General features: G+C 39.6%; 1 long non-coding RNA gene across 2 annotated transcripts in view; it reads right to left on the bottom strand.

The window, feature by feature from the left end:
• LOC121074832 overlaps positions 1-17899 on the bottom strand; it is a 165382-nt gene that overhangs the window by 92679 nt on the left and 54804 nt on the right. Inside the window, exons 2-3 of one of the 2 annotated variants that reach the window (XR_005822554.1) lie at positions 16348-16473; positions 5118-5259 (exon numbers count right to left, since the gene is read on the bottom strand). This is a non-coding gene — a long non-coding RNA (uncharacterized LOC121074832). Of the gene's footprint in view, positions 1-4926; positions 5260-16347; positions 16474-17899 lie in introns of those variants that run through there. The other variant, XR_005822555.1, reaches the window with a different exon arrangement.

Here is a 17899-nt window from a genome sequence, read left to right as displayed (position 1 = left end):
AAGTGAATATAAAATGGTCTGTGGGACTTCTACCATAGCAGGAGCACATTAAACTGAGAAGTTTCTATAAAAATGAAACGACTAAACATCTAGTTTTTGTTGTTCATTTTAGAGTTCCCATAAAAAACTGAAAAGGAACAGGAAAATTTCAAACATTGTCTAAGGTTAAAGTGTATTTTAATTTCAAATTCCCTTATATTCACTCGAATTTCTTATTTTCTAGAGCCTTAGAAACAACTTCAGTGTTTCTGTATCTGTAAGGAGACTACAGCATAATGGTTCTATTTCATGCCAATAGCCTTCACTTTAAAGGACAGAACCAGCAGAAAGGCAAGATTTTCTCCTGGAAAGCTTTCCCCAAATGCCAGCAACACAGCAGTGCTTTCAGACCCTCTCACTGAATTCAAAACAACTTGAAACAATCGTGGGCCCTGCTCGCTATCTTGTGCGAATCAGGGAAGGGAAGAAGCTTATTTCCTGATTAGCAGTTTCTCAGTGGTAGTGGTGGGAAGGGAGAACCTGCCTACCAAAATCTTAGCTCTGTGGAAATATCAGCCTCTCTATAAACAGATGGCTGCTCCTCATGGGATACTTTCCTCTCTAGGAACGCTGCTCTACGTCCTGAACCTCTTCCAACACAGCCCCGAGCAGGCTGCGCTCCTAGCAAAGGTGAGGAAAGTTAGAAATGGAACCGAGCCAACCTGTGCATATAAAAGCTCTAAATTCATTACTCTCAATTAAAATGAATGAGGATAAGGATTGATTCCAAGTACGTCAATCAAAGAAACTACCTGCTGCAGGAAAACAGAAGACACTGGTGGATACATGAAGGAAATTATTCATATGTTAACAAAATGTGTGCAAGCTAACGTACATGGAACTGGTAAATTGTTATTCACCTGACAAGTAGTTACTACCTAGGAACAATGGGTTAAAAATCTAGAATTATTTTTTTTAAGCCAGTTTCTAATCTGAGAGAAATACTTGTACACCTGCGCACCTGATTTTACAAAAAAAAAAAAAAGGGAGCTTCAAAGCCAAGTACTTTATGCAGCACAAACAGGAATATGATGTTCAGTTGGCAAGCACAAATTTACCTCTAAAGTCATTTGTTCTCTTAATTCTTCTATTAACTTTGGAGTGCCTTAAAAACCCTTAACTCTTCCTAAAATCAACAGCAATAGAAACTACTGAGAATTACAGAATTAGCTTTGTGAGGAAAAAGAATCCTCAAACAAAAGATAGTGCTTCTTATTTATCTAATGCTAATGTTTTTTATTGCTGGGGAAAAAAAATACTTTCTGATAGTGATATTTCTCATTTTGGTTTTATTTTTGCTAATATTGCAGCCAAAAAGAGAAAGCAATGTCAAGGTTTTGAGCTTGGGAAGTTTGCACAGAAATTTGGAAAAGGACAGAAATCAAATAATTTCTGTCTCAGTTTAGCTAATATTGCCTACTTCAAAGCAGTGCTGGGAAGCCAGGTTCATTATTTGTAAGTAACATATTTTTCCTTGTGCAGAAGGCCTATGGAAGCCTCCGATTAATTGAGATGTTTCAAGAGCTTATCATTTCTAAGGTGGTAATTCCATCAACCTATACCACAAAGCACAAGAAATGTGCCTATTTCACAAGGTGTGGCAAAAAGGGACAATCCATTTCTGTTAAACTCCTTCACTCAAGCTTATAGAAAAAAAAAATAATGGAGGAGTAGCTGTGATAAATCAACATAAGCCAAAAGCCTTTCTCAGCACAGAACAATCCTGTAATCCTCCTCTGGGTGAAAATTTCTTAGTGTTCTTAAGAGCGGTTTATAAGCTACAGAGAAGCTGAAGCTTAACCTGCAGCACAGCACAAGGATTTTTAGATGCTCCCAGGATTACTTTCAATTATAGCCCCTGTTCTTGGGATCACACAACTAGCCACTTTTGGCAGGACACAATGCTGTCAGAAACTACGATGGCGTTAAGCTTTCTTATACTAACATCATCACAGCATAGCTCTTGGTGGCACAGGTTTTGTGTGACAGTGAACAAAACTGAAAGCAGCCCACGGTCGTAGCAGTGAAGGGCCAAGAAAGAACCACAAGCTACAACGACACTACCTAAGCTCACCAGGCTGGGGACTGGGCTAAAGTTGATGTGCCTCCCACCCTCACATGTTTGTTGATTCCTTCAGGGAAGCTGGGCCTCTCTACAGGCCTACTCACAGGCTGCAAAACCCTTGTAACTCTTGCAAAGCCCTTGTAACTCTGAGCTTCTCTGGCAAGGGTTGATGGGATATGTGGTGGCCATCCATCCCATTCACACTGTGAAATATTTACAGCTACATTGTGCAGGTCTATGTTTTCTGTATGGCATTCCAGTGCATCTGTGGAATGAAATTCATTGATGGGAGTCATGAAAATACATGCCCATACAATAGAAACAAGCATTGTACACAGACTGCAGCAAGCATCTATGTAGGAAGAGATGTTTCTTCAATCAAACTATGATATATAAGACTTTTTTACCTACAGGAATTTCCAGGACACCAAAAAGAGAGCTAAGATCTTCTCTAAATTTGGTCCATGATACAGTATGACAAACTATAAAGAGACTTACAAGAGCAAGAGGAGCACCCTAGTGCTATAGAAGCCACAGAAGCTACTTCCCTTATGGCCATTTTTAGCATACAATTAACCATAACTCTATATACATCTTGTGGTATCACAGGTCTCATTAACAGCTGGTCAGGTAGAGCTGTGAATTGAGCTGTACGGACAGTACACCGGAGGGCAGGGTTTCAAAACAGGCTTCAAGAACTATGAATAATTTAAAACATAATACTATGCCCAGAATTCCCAAATTCAATTTGTCTGTAAATATATGATTCATTAAAACATCCTTGAGTCAGTATTAAAATCAGTATCATAGTTAAAGCTTTGAATCTGACACAATATTTAGAAGTGAGAGGGGCATATACAGACCTATGGACTTGGCTTTGAGCTTGGATCCAGAAGATTAGTTTGGATTCCTAGTTTAACTACAAGATTCCTTTGTCCTAAGAACAGTCACTGCATCTCCTTCTATCCCAGTCTACATCATTAATAGGGAATTTTGTTCATTTCTTTCCCCCTGCTGCCCTAGAAGAGACTCGTGACAGCTCGGACTGCACTCCTACCTTACACCCTGCACTAAAGAGCTCAAGTCTTCACTGGGACAGCTAAATGCCACTGAGATATAAATAATATCTCTTACATCAGTAGAATTAAAACACGTATGTTTATACACAAGCATACTTCCTGAAACTGGGGACTAAAAAAGTGCACTTCATTAACTTACTTACAGTTCTTTCCTATAAACCAAAAAATTCACTAGTTAGTCCCAGAGGACTTTTCAAAATTGATTTAACAGCCGAGCGCTCTTGGGGACTCTTAGGAGAATTCACTAAATAATTCATGGAATATTTACTTTGATAAGTACAAGCACTTCATACTTATATTCTCCATAAGATATTTTCAGACAAAATTCTCAAACACAGAATCTATTCATCTATCATTCATTCATGTACTGTCCCAGGGTATATACTGTCCCGGTTTTGGCTGGGATAGTATTAATTTTCTTTACTGTAGCCGGTATGGTGCTGTATAGCAGGTTTGGATTTAGGATTAGAGTAATGTCAGTAACACACTGATGTTTTAGTTGCTGCAGAGCAGTGCTTACGCAGAGCCAAGGACTTTTGGCTTCATTTACTGTCATGCCAGCGAGGAGGCTGGGGCTGCACAAGAAGCTGGGAGGGCACATAGCCAGGACAGCTGACCCAAACAGGCCAAAGGGATGTCCCATACCATGTGGTGTCATGCTCAGCAATAAAGACAAGGGAAGTTGCCTGGGGGGCTGCCATTGCTCAGGGACTGGCTGGGCATCAGTCAGCTGGTGGTGAACAATTGCACTGTGCATCTCTTGCTTCATTTTTTCTTTTTTTTTTTTCCCCATTTTTTTTCTTATTAAACTGTTTTTATCTCAACCCACGTTCTCACATTTTTCTTTTCAATCTTTCCCCACCCCATGGGAAGGGGGAGAGCAAACAGCTGTGTGGTGCTTAGCTGTCTGCCAGGTTAAACCACATGTACTTAGCCACATTATCTTGAATTAGGGTATGTATATACACACTGCTTATAACTTTCAGTCTGAAATTTGCTGTTTCACCACAAGTCTCACACTGACTAGAGAGAGCTAAGAGAAAGCTAGCAATGTTCAGTTTGAATGAACTTTTCCAATCAAAGGTAAGCGTTTCACCAACATAGTTTAAATAGAAACAAGGGCAGATGGAAGCTGCAAGACAGTTTCTATTCTGTGAGAGCATTCAATGCCATAAAGGTATGAGAACACTAGATGGCAATAACAACTGCACATGTATTGTTCAACTCAAATTTACTCCTGTTAAGGCAGTTTATCAGCATCTAGGCTGATACTCTTTACAAAGCACCATACTTAAAAATAAATAAATAAATAAGAATAAATAGCTGTATGTTAGGGCTGTTTTTTTGTTTGTTTGTTTTTTAAACCAAACCAGACTTCCTCGAAGGACTAGTTTTCACTTCAGGTTTCTGCAGTGGTTCACTCTGCTTCAGTGTGGATCAGGCCGGCATCTTTGTTATGAGACCTGAAGTTACTATACTAGAAAAGGGTAGAAATTGTGGAACATTGCCATAGTGTTGTCATTACTACTTAAGTATTTATTTTAGCTTCTGGCACTTAAAACAACTGCTTAGAATACACAAACATCACAAAACAATCATATGCACTTGTTAGGATGTTAGCCTAAAAATGCAACCAGAGCCCCAAAATGTATTAATTAACAAAAAGAAACCTTTATAGTTTTGTCTTTCATAATCAGGAAATGCAAAAAAAAAACTTTGTAAGTATCAGTAATGAAAATCATTTATGAATTGGACAGAAAGTTTGAATAATTCAAAGCCACACAGTAATTACTTTAAAAACCACGATCAGACTATAAGCATCAAGAAATCCAGAAAACTCTCTAGACCAGCTGGTTCCTTTTAGGATGGGAACTTGTCTCAGTATAGTAACAGCTGAAAGCCATAACCTTAAAGCAGTCAATTGCTATTTGTACCTTCACAGTATTGAGGAAGCCTGGATCAATGGTAACTGCCTAAATCCTGCACACCTGCAGATTCATTGCATGCTTGTTTTGCTTGGAACATCCTCCAGGACCACAGCTGCCATTTTCTAGGAAGGTAGGGCTGTAGAGGACACTGCAGGGAACCAAAGCTAGCTCTTGTCAGTCACAAGCAATAGCATAACCAAACCCCTTGCAAGCCACTTTGTCCTCATCTCCATAACCAGGAAAGAGCAGTACACTGAAATTGAAATCCAAAGAAACCGCTGAGTGAAAAGCTATCCCTGATATTGTAGATGAGTGTGAAGTGCACATACTGCGCCCTACCTGTCTGTCTCTAGAAATCGCAGTTTCAGTACGTCAGTGCTGTGTGGAAACGTAACACAAATGTGCTCACCCAGAGCAACACTCCCTCAGTGGGAAGTGGCTGCCCCACAGAGCTCTGTCCAGGCCACAGGCATGCCTGCTGCGTCATGCCCAGCTTCAACTGCTTGACTGCCTAGTATGAAGCCCACAAAGCCTCCTCGTAGTGCTTTATACACAGAAGGTCATAAATAACAGACACAAAGCTTTCTGCTCGCACACCACTGGTGCTCACACCCCACCAAACCAGACGTGTTTACAGGCAGGGGCCCTGCACAAAAGCCGTGAGGTAGTTAAGGCCTTGCTGTGGGTTTGCCTTCTTGCACATAGAGGTTACCCCGTTCAAACCCTCTATACCCACCTCACTGTGCCCTCCAAACAATGTAGCCACATCTGACCAGTGACTTCTGTTCTGTCACAGTTTATTTTCCATTTGTGCATCCTTGGGCCCTTACAGACCTCAGCTCTCTACAAGGACTCAGTTCCAACAGAACATTTTTCCATATGGAAACCCAATGTGAAAGCCTTCCTAAGGAAGGCATCTCTAGTGTTATAGAGCAAACAAGCTGTTCCATCAGCAGTGAAAATAGTTCATGTTGACACTATATTACTGAATAGTTGTGGGGTTTTTTGTTTGTTTTTCCCAAATGACATTTTACCCCTCAACACTACTACTCCACCACAAGCTATGCAACTTAACACACTGATTTTGGGTCACCAAGAAATGGTATAAGATATTTAATACATTCAAATGAAGGAAGTTTAAACAACACACACACAAAATCAGAATTCAAAAGTTGCAGACTTTCCTGTGAAAATAAAAATATTCTAATTTCCCCACTGATCTATCTCTAATCGTCTAATTTCCTCACTTGCCTCAACAAACCAGGAAAGGTTAAACTTCTGACAGGTTTTTAGATCTAGAATTCAAGCTGGTTTAGCAATCCATCTGTATAACTGGAAGTAAAAATGAGTGATTCGTATCAACTTTTATTTCCCCCCCCTCTGTTTATAAAATCTCAAGAACTAATTAGTCTTTGGTTTAAAGAGTTTTTAGTTATTCCCCAGCCCCTGTAAAGCAAAGGGTAGTCTAATCATTCAAGTTTGATTAAGGAAAATTACCTACTACAGACAGTGATTAAATGCATATATAAAGCCTATACTCAAAAATGGTCAGTTTAAATATAAGCTTAAGTGTTTACAAACAAAATTTCACCACCTACAGCAATCATACATTAAAAAAATAGTCTGCAGTCGTAAAACAAAAAGTTTCACGATTCATTAGTAAATGAAAAAGAGGAAAGTAGCACAGAAATATTTAAATGGCTGTTTTGAGAAAATTTTGAGATATGCCTGTCCAATATAGATATAGAAAAAGAATAAATGAAAATAAACCCTGCAGAAATAACGATATCCTAAAGTAAACATTACACAAAAACATATTATACAATGCTAAATCAATTACATGTGTTGTCATCTACATATGTTAGAAATGCGACAAGTCTAATTTGAGATGTCTATCTGCAGCTGAGTTCACAACTGTCTTATAGAGGATACAGAGCTAATCAGACACAAGACCTGCCAGCATCCATGATGGAGCAAGGGAATGGGGCCTTCCTAGCTCACAAGCAGTACCTAGCTGGAGGAATGGACAAATTAAGACTCTTATTAAGGACTGTAGCAATAGCATCGAGTTTCCTCCTACACTCAGTGTATCCAGACCCAAGTCATCATTTTACAAGGAAAACGGTACTGTTTGCTAACTCAGTCTATATACAGAAGTCAGCTGGGATTGCAATCATCATAATGAAAAGGTAGTCAACAATCCTTGTGTTATAATAACAGAATCCATCTCTCCTTCCAGTAACTATAGGCTTTGCAATCTGAAAGAAAAAAATAAAGCAATCTATTTAGGTACAAGAATAGAGAAAATAGGTTGTTCCACACTTGTGTACTGAGAACCGTCTCACTGAGGAAACAAAGAGCTTTCTTGTTGTGAATATACTGTCACATACGGATTTTAGACACAAGCAATATGGAAATAAGACAATTTATGTCCATACTCCTTATATGTGACATCAGTAACAGTCTGGTAAACAGATCAGGAAAAAAAAACAACAAACAAACAAACAAAAACACCCCCCCCCCCCCCCCCCCCCCCCACACACACACACACAGATGATGTCCTCGATAAAGTAAGAAAAATGACAGGAAGAGCAACTGCAATTTTCACAGTTCCTACACTGTTCACATCCCTGACAGAAATTCTAATGAAATATTTTCTACTCTCTATTGTTTACAAAAACACCTTTACTTCCCTGTTCTTACTTTCAAAAGTTTTTCTCCATGAAATAATGTTGCTAAGAAAAAGCAAATAAACCATGTGATGACCAGAGACAAGAATTCTCTTACTAAATCATCACGCTAAGGCTTCTCTCCTCAGAAATTCATCTTGGAAGTCATCAAATCAGGTGAGACAGAACAGCTTGGGGAGAGGTATGAAACAAAGCCAGAAACACAGAATGTTTCTCCTATTCTCAGAAAAACAAATTATTTTGAGTTTAGGGGATCTCGGGAAAAAGACTTTCCTGCTGGGACACCTATCTTTCTGTATCGCTCCTAAGCTTCCAACTATGCTGTTGGGAAATGGGTGAGGATAATCCTGGGAAAAAATTGCAGGCATAGAACTTGATAGTTTAGCTTTTACTATATATTACTGATTTCTTGGTTTATCTACAGCAGATCCATATTTGCAGTGTTAGCACCACCTTACATGCTGTGGTTGGGGAAGCATATATCAGTATTACCTAATCACAGAAAATGGCTCCAAATTAAAGCCCCTCTCAATCACGAAGCAGTTAAAATCCACTGAAAGTAAAGCGTCGCTGACCAGCAGGCAATGCTGGCGAGCACAATGGCACCGAGACCAGAGCATGCACCTCACTATCTGTCAAACACTCTTTCTAGCATCAGACCAAAGAGGCCCACTGAAGTCAATGAAAAGGTTTCCATGGAAATCAATGAGGTCTCAGTAAGGCTGTAAAGATGCATCATTAATTTTTTCAGCCTCGCTTTCACACACATCCATTCCCTCTCTAATATCAGTTCTTATACTATTTGTATAGCTCAGGATCTAATCAAAGCATGTACTCCTACTTGCTGGGAGCTGAAAAGATCATGCTGATTTGTTACTTTTCTTTTAATATTTAGGAGGTACTCAGTTACACTGGGTACATAGGCTCTATAAAAGCCTGTATGGAGGTGTTGAGAAGCACTTGGACATCTGTACACAGGAACTTTTACATCTAAAGACCTATCACAGTTTCTAAAGCAAAAATTGTTTAAAACCCAGCTCAGTATAATTTAAATATTGCAATTACTGTGTTATTAATAACCAGAGAACTAATTTTTTGCTGGCTAATATAAATTTAATGAAAAAAAATAATGCCTCAGTAAGCATCTGCCACCTAAGCATTATATAATTAAAAGCCTATATTGTATTTCCTCTCTTCTCTACCTATTTGACGCTGCTTTGTAAAATGTCCTTAAAGTTGTTGGTTTATTGCTTCTGATTTTTTTTATTTTTTTTTTTTATTCACGGTTCCTAGTATTATGGAAGCATTCAGAAGCATGGAAATTAATAACAGCAAAAGCTGTGAGATGCTAATGGCATTGTATTTCATACAGCTAAAATGTGGGCAACATACTGTTGCAAAGTACAGCATAAACTACAAGAAAAGATTTTAAATTATTTACCTTTCTACTTCAGCACAAATGTCCTGTAGCCAATTATCATGAGATATTGCCTAGAAATTAACTAGTCATCTTGTGTTTCTATCTCCAGATTTACAATTAGTAATGCTATTAATGTGGATCCTGTACTTAGCATCACTAATTACATTGCTATGAACTAATGGTGTTAAAAATAGCAATAGCCATCAACTACCAATTAATGCTTAATGAGAGCATATAAACCCTGGCATTGTAATGAATTTCCAAATTATTGTTTCTTGTGTGTCTCTTGAAATCATACCAAAAAAAATTGATGTAGCCCATGAAGTAAGACAGTGACTAAAAGCACATTCATCAAAAAATTGTGAATCAAAAATGGGACCAGGAACAACAGAAAATTAAGGATTAGCCTACACCTTCCAGGGAAGTAAACAGTTAAACATAGATACATTTTTAAAAGGGAATCTCTCAAATTTTGACAAAGGCAAGGAAGTTGGTGGTCATTGAGTTGTTTAACTGTTGACAGTATTGGGCACAGCAGGGTAAGAGGCTAAAATGCAGGAAGGACTGTGAACACTGTAAACAGCATTAATAAACTGTTTGTGTATTGAGCTGTTGCAGTGCAGAGTAACACCGACTTTTTCCACATCCAGACAAGGTTTGTTCCTCTGAAGGCTATGGTATATGTACCAGAAATGAACCCTCATCACTTCCATAATGAAATATTGCTGGTGCTGTTTACTCCAGCAACCTTCAGCAGCAGAAGCTGAAAAAATCCTTTGGCAGAAGAAAATAAAAGCCCACCACAAGTCTGCTCTCTATGACCCAATACAGGACCAGATGCATCCAGGGCTGGAAGGTAAAGGCAGAGAGAACAGGTTGTGGAACAGAGAGAACCTGCAAACAACATAAAACATGTACTGCTAAAACAGTGAAGGCTATCTTTCCGGGAAGGAGCCAGTTGGACAAAACCCCTGGAATGGATAACCTTTGGGACCAAATCCCTGCTGCTCAACGTCATCCTTCATGCAACCTTTGAGTGCCAGGAGAGTTGAGATTAGTCCCAGAACAGTGACTGCCGCAGAGAGCAGAGGGAGCATAGATTTAAACTGTCTTCCTGTCCCCAAAATGTAAGAACAAGCAAATGATAAAGCAGATGAAGAAAACTGCGGTGCAATCATAGTCGACCTGACCAGCCCCAGCCTGACACCAAGGAGCAGGACACCTGCTTCCCTGCCGAGGTGTGCAGCCAAAGGGCGATATCCAAGGACCTGAGGAGAACACGACCAAGTTCTGCCATGCCCTGCGAGGTAAATGCAGCCTGGGAATGCCATAAGCAGCTCTTCCCTGCACGGAGTGTTGTAGCAGGGAGAGCCAGCCTCACGTCTCCACGTGGCAAGTGCTCCAAGCTGGGGCAGCAGCCCAGGCAATGTGCTTCATCGGCGCGAGCTTTCCCAGGGGATACTCTTCCAAGTGCGCTACTTACTGTTCACCAGACAATGTAATGTTTCTCATCTTTGCTCACTAAGCTCTGCATGCAGCTTTGATCAGAAATAAATCCCAGAAATTCCAGATATCTCCCTAACTGTGCTATATCATGAACACATGCTGGGACAACTGTAAAAAGACAGCAGTTACCACTGGGAATAAGCTCCATGTTTCCGTGCTGTTTTGCATGTCTTTGCAAGAAACAGGAGATGAGACAATCCCATACAAGGAAGACATTACTCATTGCTTACATTCTTGGTTTATCTGTGACAAAGTTGAGTAGTGGAAGATATCCTATGCAGAGTTGCATGGGAAGTGGATTTTTCCCTCCTTAAATTTCATTTTTATTTTTTTTCAAAAAAACAACAACAAACTTTTCTCCCTGCATACTAGGTCCATGCAATGCTTTTTCTGAAGAAATAGCTGTGCCACCCGAGCAAAGCAGGTGGGGAGGACAAGAAGAGAAAAAGTAAGAGAGGGTATTCCCTAGAGAGGCTGGAAATCCACACACTCACTGCAAACAAAAAATGAATCTACATCTGCACATCAAGGGAAGACCACAGCCACCTTGCTGCACAGTACTTTGGACTCAGGCTATCCTAGACCTCAGTCACCTCTTCCAAAGGAAGTCTGAGATAGCTTTAGCTAATGACAAAACTTTTCTTCTCAGCAATTATCCAAACAGATCTAATATGAAAAATTCACCTCCAAACACACCATTCGTATTTCTCATACTGAACTGCAGGTTAGATACATCAGGACGTATAGCAGAGCACTGTAATTTATACTGCCATCTTTGGAGAAACAGTATCTTGATTTCAATGCATATATAGTTGTCTGTTTTTTGTTTTTAACTTTTAAGTTCAAAGGACTAGCTTTTTATTTTTTTAAAACTATACACACTTGTACAGTGGCCTCTTACAGCATTCAAAGCTAATATGTTGAATCAGCTTTTATATCTATCTCTTCTGGTTTCCCTACCAGCAGGATACTGTCTCAGCTAATGTATTCAAATTATCCTAATAAACATCTGAACATTACATAATTATGGTAGGATTTTTATTCTCCTCTTCTTTGAACCCTTACTGTGTACAGCTGTAAACAGTTCATGAAAGTAAGAAAAATCCCCTTTATATCAAGATTATTTTTGTACTTTCTCATATTTCTCTATCAGACATAGCAAACTCTAGAGCACTAGAGGTACTTTATTGCTAGAGCAAACAAGCAAAATGAGAATGCTTTTGTAATGGGAACCAATTAATTTGATCTGTAACGATTCTAAAATATGAGAATGGAAATGTTTTCTTACAGCTAAGCTCTTCACAAATTTTTGACCTAAAACAATCTTACTAAGCCATTATTTACCTGCTTCAATTACTTCTCTGAAAATAGGCATCTATGACATCTTTGCACAGGAAATTCAAATGTACTTGTCCAAGATATTGTGCTGTACAAAATAGTTGAATTTCCTGCACTTTTAAAGATGCAGCCACGATAACAAAGTCAGGCACTCCAACTGACTATGAATGCTCAGCCAAACCTGCAGCATCTCTGTCTCCTTTCGCCAAAAGCATCAATCTATCGTGCCTCCATGGTGGGAAAACAGGCTTTATCTGATGTATTACAAAGGATTCAGAGCAGAACTGATAGTATACAGCTGGGATATTCTGGGAACACATTTTGGGAACACATGCTGGGATTCTGGGAGCAGCAGGGAACACACATGTAGCCTGACAACCACTGTGGTTAGTTTATATGGTTCAGGGCAAATACTCAAAGCAAGAGTTGCATAACTATATACAGACCCAGACTCTATATGCATGCAGTATTCACTGCTGGGCACCATGTTATATATCATGTCTCTGTCTCTGAGATCGCATAATTAATTCTGAAACTTATCCACTGTTCTAAATTATTTGAAAAGTATGTTAGAGCTTAAATATTACGATCTCTAGCATAATTCTTGGAAGTAGAAGATTTGTGTTTTTCATTCATGCTACATCTGTGTTTTTTTTTTTTTCATTCATCAGGAAATATGTTTAATCCGAATACATTAAATTCCTCTTCACTTTCAGTCTTTTTACTTCAGAGACTGATTTTGCCTTGTTTTTCTGCTTCCCCTCTTACAATCCAATTTCAGTTTATAGTCAGACATTAGCATACAAACTTAGACATGCAGAGATTTATTCTTTATATTCCACTGGCTCCATCATATGGTGATATTTCTCCCCAGGTTCATTTCCTTGCTGGAAGAGCTAAGTTCCTTTCAGAAAAGCTCCTAATCAGAACACTGGTCCATCTATAAAAGGACTTTACAAGGAGCAAAGATTACCCATGCAAAATGAGAGTTATAGATTAAATCTTCCTGTAAAAAACTGCGAATGAATCTGCTGAAATGTGCATCATCTTAAAAAGACGACAGCCCTGATATAACTTGGCTGTGAGAATATTCTACTTTACAGCAAATGAAACACGATCAACTTAGGTTTGTATAAAAGAAAATAGTTGAGATCCTCAACTCTTCCCTGTCTCCTTCACAACAAGCCAAGGATCAGGGCAATGGAGCTTAAAGAGCAATGCAAAAAACATCACCTGTATTTAAACTGATTAACTGAATGTGGACAATTAAGATGAAATACATCCATGGTCAAGCAACACAGAAGTTCTCCTAGGTTTACATATTTGTGTACATCACTGTAATGTCTTAACACAATATTGCTGGGAATGCTTCCCTGGCTTGTTCTCTAATGATTGAAATAATATGCAATATATCTACTATTCCTGTATCAGTAAAGATTAAGTATTTTTGTTTATTGCAATACTGATAAAAAATAAGTTAGAGCTATTAAAACAGGTTTTATTTCCCCTGCAATCTAAGCAAACAAATTACATCTGAAATTTCCATTTTAAAAAGATGCTGAAAATACAACTCCTAGCTGCTTTGCTTTTGAATCCAGTGCCTCAACATTGCCTCCTAATTATTTTTTCTTAAGGTCACCAAAGAAGATTGTATACTTCAGTAAAGAACTCTGGTGTACTGACACATTTAAAGCCTTTCTTTTTTTTTTTTTTTTTTAATGCATTACGGACGAGAATGTATCAGCTTTATCCTACCCTTGTGAGAGTCCATACATGTAAATATTTTAAAGTTTTACTTTTCATAAGCAAAAAATCATAGTAAAGATTAATTACAAACAGTCCAGTCTATGACGTACACCCTCCCAGAATACACCGCCTGAACCATAAGGCAATGAAGTACACAGAAAAGAAAAAAAAATCAAAAAAAGAAATTTATATATACAAAAAAAAAGCCTCAAATGAGTATTCGTGGATCTGAAGAGCTATTCATCCTAATAACAATTGGTAGATTTGAGATACTTTCTTAAATGTCTGATTCAGTGAAGACATGGCAACACATTTACACCATGGGCGATATTATTCAGTACATGCAGCAAACAACGGTCTCTCAGTAGAGTCATCAGCCTCATTACTGCTTATCAGAGATGTGCATACATTTGATTATGTCTCGAAGTGTGTACTGCATATACTTTAATTTTACTTAATGAATAAGCTCTTCTGAACGGTATCAGATCCCAGAAATCTGAACTTTGTATAAGAATCTGAATTCACAAAGCAACCCAAACTTTGTCAGTGTATGCACAGATGTGTGAATTCTGACACTCAGTCCAGGCATCCAGCTCTTAACCTCTGCACTTGCATCTTTTGTCTCTCTTGGCTTTCTACTGCACAAGCACAAGAACACTATATAAGAAAAGTAAACGTTTGTTCTTCGATTCAATTATATGGGTAAACGTTCACATAGGGTGTTACAAGGCGTAGAGACTCTAACACAAGGTGGTGCTCTCTTCTTATTAAACAGCTTGGTTTACACGTTGAAAGGAAAAGGTCAGGCTTCTCTAAAACTCCAAACGCTTTTCAGAAGCAGTATTTTTTAGAACTAGAATTTCAATGTCAGTAATTTAAATAAGCACTAAAGCACTTTTTTTTTTTTTTCCCCTAAAGGTGTTTTATTGGATGAAATGAAATCCCTCACTGCATTTATCAGTTCTTCTGTCATAGCTCTGTCTCCAGATCTTTCAGTCCATCATCCAATCTCTCTCTAGCCATTTCTGACGACTTTTTCCCCTCCCTCCCACCATCTGGATGTCATCGGGACTGAGATTTTCAGCTGGAAGGGAGATACACAAGCTCTTTTCTGCTGAGATGGGGTGGGGGGAATAAAAATCTGTTTGTTAGGTTTGTATCAAGTGGTAACTGAGGATTCCTTTGAGAGTTTATGAACAAGGTCTCCTCAAATCACTCAGGTTCCACCCACAAGACTCGACTCCAAGCTCGATCCCCTATTAAAGATCTAACCGTGGTTTACTTCATACTAGCATTACTAACAGTAAGTGTCAGCATTACAAGTTTTTGCCACTTCTTTCCCCTGAGCAAACACTGGTGGGCCTTAATTGCCAGAACTTCCGAATCAACCCCCAAAGCACCAATCACAACACTGTCCATGAGAATCACTGCGCATGCAGCTCTTCCAGTTGGGGGTGGGGGTGGGGGGGGGTGGAAACAACAACTCAGCTTGCTTGTTACAAAAGGCTTTTTTTTAGATAAAAAGAAATATTCAGAGCTATTTCAACTGCACATTTCTCCCAGGTTTTGAATTTTCCAAGGTAACATTGGTAACTAATACAGCAACACCCTGGTGACAGCAATCAGTCACAGACAGCACTCCCATAAATCCTGTGTTTTTTTCAGTGCAGTTCAGACACATGGAAACCTATGCATTGCCTTGGAGCACTTGCAGTCCTTCAGCTTAGTACGTGCAAAATCACGGGTAAAAAAACTTGTCCCTAGTCTCTTACAGGCCATTCTGACCTTCTTATGAATATTGGCCATCTGCAGGAACCCTCTTAGAAATGCATGCTATAGATTGCAGAGGCACACCTTGTTAACTACAAGATTAGTGCATTTAATCTCTCATGAAGATACCAATGGTGGAAATTTCATACTGAAAATTGGATTCTTGCCTTTTTCAAAAATGTATGCTACCAAGCAGCTGACTACCTTTTCAATCACCTTTGAAAATTCCATGACAAATTAGAGACAGTGGAAATTCAAAAACAAAATGAGCAAGATAAACATTCCTCATCTCATCTTTAAAATTAAAGAGTATCACAAGAATAGTAAGCATATGATAAATTAGTTAACTTTTAAAGACCTGTGTTACACAAACATCTCTTTAATCAGATTACTCTGGTGCCGTAGGATTGTGCCATGTTATATTTCCTCAAAGAACACGCTGTTCGGTTACTATAGCATTTCTGTATCTGGATTAATTAGAAACGGAAATGTGGATACAATTAAGTTTGAAACTAAACACACTTTGTAGCAGTGAAGATAATCACTGCTTTAGAATGATCTGGCTGCTCCAACCTGTGAAGTATCAAGCTATTCTCTCAATTAATTGGAACAGTACTGTGTGTTCTTGGAGCCAGCTAACCATGGCACACTGTACAGAATATCTATGGACATATCAGTTCTCTGACCTATTATTTGACCTGTATTATTTGATTATAAGAATAATTAATGTTGTTACACAATTAGTGATGTCAAGCATAGTACTTACACTTCTAAATGACTTTGGTTGATTCCATCTCTTATTCTAGCTACTGTTGTTTTGCACTTCCTGCTGTATTCAGTGAGCACATCCCAAACAAGCAAACTCAAGTGCCACTGAATTCAAAGTCCTCTCCTGTGAACCAGAGCAGAAATGATTATTAATTTTAATTTCCATAAAGGGTCTGCACAAACCGTATGTTCTCTCAAAACAGTTAAAAGACAAGTCCCTTTCCCCAATACTACCTGTTCTTGATAAAGAATGAAAAGTTCACGTGCAGAAATCAAGCAAGGTTCTAGACCATAGTGAGTGGGATAATACTAGTGTAACTCTATACTTGCTAATGTTAATTCATCTCTCAGTAGAAAGACAGCAGAGTAAACTTTACATTTTATCCTAACAAGAAGATGCAACAATAAGGTGACGTTCTTGGGGCTACAGCTCTAAGAACCCTGTTAGCAACAGGCCATTGGGAAATAAACTACAAGGCCAGTCAGTCTCACCTCTGTCCCTGGAAAGGTATTGGAACAGCTTATTTCTGGATGCCATCTCCAAGCAATTGGAAGAGAAGAATGTTATGAGGAGTAGTCAGCATGGATTCACCAAGGGGAAGTCGTGCTTGACCAACCTCGTTGCCTTCTATGATGGCATCACCAGCCGGGTAGATGGGGGGAGAGCAGTGGATGTCATTATCTTGACTTTAGCAAGGCTTTTGATACTGTCTCCCACGACATCCTGCTAGCAAAGCTGAGAAAGTGTGGGATAGAGGAGTGGACAGTAAGGTGGGTTGAGAACTGGCTGACTGGCTGAGCTCAGAGGGTGGTGATCGGCAGCACAGAGTCTGGCTGGAGACCTGTGACTAGCAGCACTCCCCAGGGGTCAGTGCTGGGTCTGGTCTTGTTCAACATCTTCATCGACGACCTTGATGAGGCAATAGTGTCTGCTCTCAGGAAGTACACCGATGACACTAAGCTGGGAGGAGTGGCTGACATGCTAGAAGGCTGTGCTGCCATTCAGTGAGACCTGGACCGGCTGGAGAGATGGGCAGGAAGAAACCAAATGAGGTTTAATAAGAGCAAGCGTAGAGTCCTGCACCTGGGAAGGAACAACCGGACGTATCAGTACAGGCTGGGGGGCGACCTGCTGGAGAGGAGCTCTGAAGAGAAGGACCTGGGGGTCCTGGTAGACGACAGGTTGACCACGAGCCAGCAGTGTGCCCTGGTGGCCAAGAGGGCCAATGGGATCCTGGCATGCATTAAAAGGAGCGTGGCCAGCAGGTCAAGGGAGATGATCCTCCCCCTCTACTCTGCCCTGGTCAGGCCTCACCTGGAGTACTGTGTCCAGTTCTGGGCTCCCTGGTACAAAAAAAAGACAGGGATCTCCTGGAAAGAGTCCAGCGGAGGGCCATGAAGATGATATGGGGCCTGGAGCATCTCCCCCATGAGGAAAGGCTGAGAGACCTGGGTCTGTTCAGCCTGGAGAAAAGAAGACTGAGAGGAGATCTTATCAATGTTTATAAAAACCTGAAGTGTGGGAGACAGAGGGATTTGGCCAACCTCTT

Source organism: Cygnus olor, chromosome 9, assembly GCF_009769625.2.
Source record: "Cygnus olor isolate bCygOlo1 chromosome 9, bCygOlo1.pri.v2, whole genome shotgun sequence".
Classification (NCBI taxonomy): domain Eukaryota; kingdom Metazoa; phylum Chordata; class Aves; order Anseriformes; family Anatidae; genus Cygnus; species Cygnus olor.
Note: the sequence above shows the minus strand (reverse complement) of the source record. Positions and strands in the feature narration are given on the sequence as shown.